Genomic DNA, 1,674 nt, shown 5'->3' on the forward strand with positions numbered 1-1,674 from the left:
TGTCTGGATTTTTTAAAGTTTTAGAATCCATATTTAAGAGTAGATATTCAGCTCCTAGTGACCCCACCCATCATGGGGCCTAACAAGGGGATGCCGTCACATGAGAAAATCCCATAGACCGTCACATCAGGGTTTTCATGAAGCTATACCCTAACAATGCAATTGAGAAATTAGTTAGTTAGTTAGTTCTATTTTTTTGGCACAAGAGCCATACAGGCTATGCTGCGCCATGACAAATGGTAACATTAAACAAAGCTAAATATATATATCACAAGGCGTCAATACAACACAAAAACACAAACAAACAGAACAACACAAATATAAATATATAATAAATAAATAAATAAATATATTAGTTAACTTAAATATCTCTATTAATATTTATAACTTTCAAAAAGTTCAGTATCTTATCAAGATTTGGCCTCTGGCCCAAAATCTCTCTCAAAGTTGCATTTCCAAAATGCTGTCTGCGACTCTGGTCAAAAGCAACACAGTTGCAAAGTATATGTTTAACACTTAAAGTACAAATGCAATACTGGCATACTGGCTGGTCATCACCCTTCAAAAGGTATTGATGAGTAAGCCGAGTATGTCCAATTCTCAGACGAGTAAGAATGACTTCAGATCTCCTATCATACTGTTTCTTGTGTGTCCAATTTTCTATTATAGGTTTGATCTCGTAAAGTTTATTGTGGACTTGTTCGTTCCACACATTTTGCCATCTCTCTGCTAGTCGTTTTTTAACAACCAGCTTCAAGTCACCTCCTTCAATAAACATTGTATGCTGAGAAGGACTTGCTGACTTTGCAGCTGCATCAGCTGCTTCATTCCCTTTTATACCTACATGGCCTGGGACCCAACAAAATTTTACAAAAATATTACTTGCAATAAGATGGCAAAACAGTTTGCGAATTTTAATCACTATAGAGTGAGAACTAGGTTCATGTGAGATCAAAGCCTGAAGTGCACTAACTGAGTCAGTGTAAATAACACAGCAACGATGACCTTTCCTAATTACATATTTTAAGGCTAGGTAAATAGCCTGCACCTCTGCAGTAAAGATGGAAGAATTCGATGCAATTTGTTCTGCCACGATCTCATCCTGGCAGACAAAGGCTGAGCCAACGTAATCAACCGATTTCGATCCATCAGTATAAATAGGAATTAAATTCCTGTCGTGATGTTGAATTTCTGCAAAGTGCTGCCTATAGATGTAGTCCGGGGTGGATTCCTTAGGAAACTGCTTTAAGCTAATGTCAACATTTATCGCAGGAGTTGACCAAGGTGATATATTATCGACCTCGGCCTGTGAAATGTTGCTTGTGTCCAGGTCAATCGTGCTGCTTACATTCTCCATTCTAATGTCAAATGTAGGGACACAACTTGGGCGAGCTGTAAATAATCTTTTCAGCTGAGTATCTGATACTCTACAATAAACTGAAGGTTTAGCCAGAGATTTCTGTTTAATGTAATAGAACAGAGACAACTGCTCTCGCCTGAGAGATAGTGGGGGCTCATAAGCATCCACGCACAAACTTTGGACAGGAGAAGTTCGAAACGCACCAGTGCACAAACGCAATGCTTGATGGTGGATTGGATCCAGCATCCGAAGAGTAGATTCTCGCGCAGAGCCATACACAATGCATCCATAATCAAGCTTAGAGCGAACAAAAG

This window comes from Centruroides vittatus, unplaced genomic scaffold (genome assembly GCF_030686945.1).
Source record: "Centruroides vittatus isolate TY-2023 unplaced genomic scaffold, ASM3068694v2 contig_196, whole genome shotgun sequence".
In the NCBI taxonomy this organism is placed as follows: Eukaryota; Metazoa; Arthropoda; class Arachnida; order Scorpiones; family Buthidae; genus Centruroides; species Centruroides vittatus.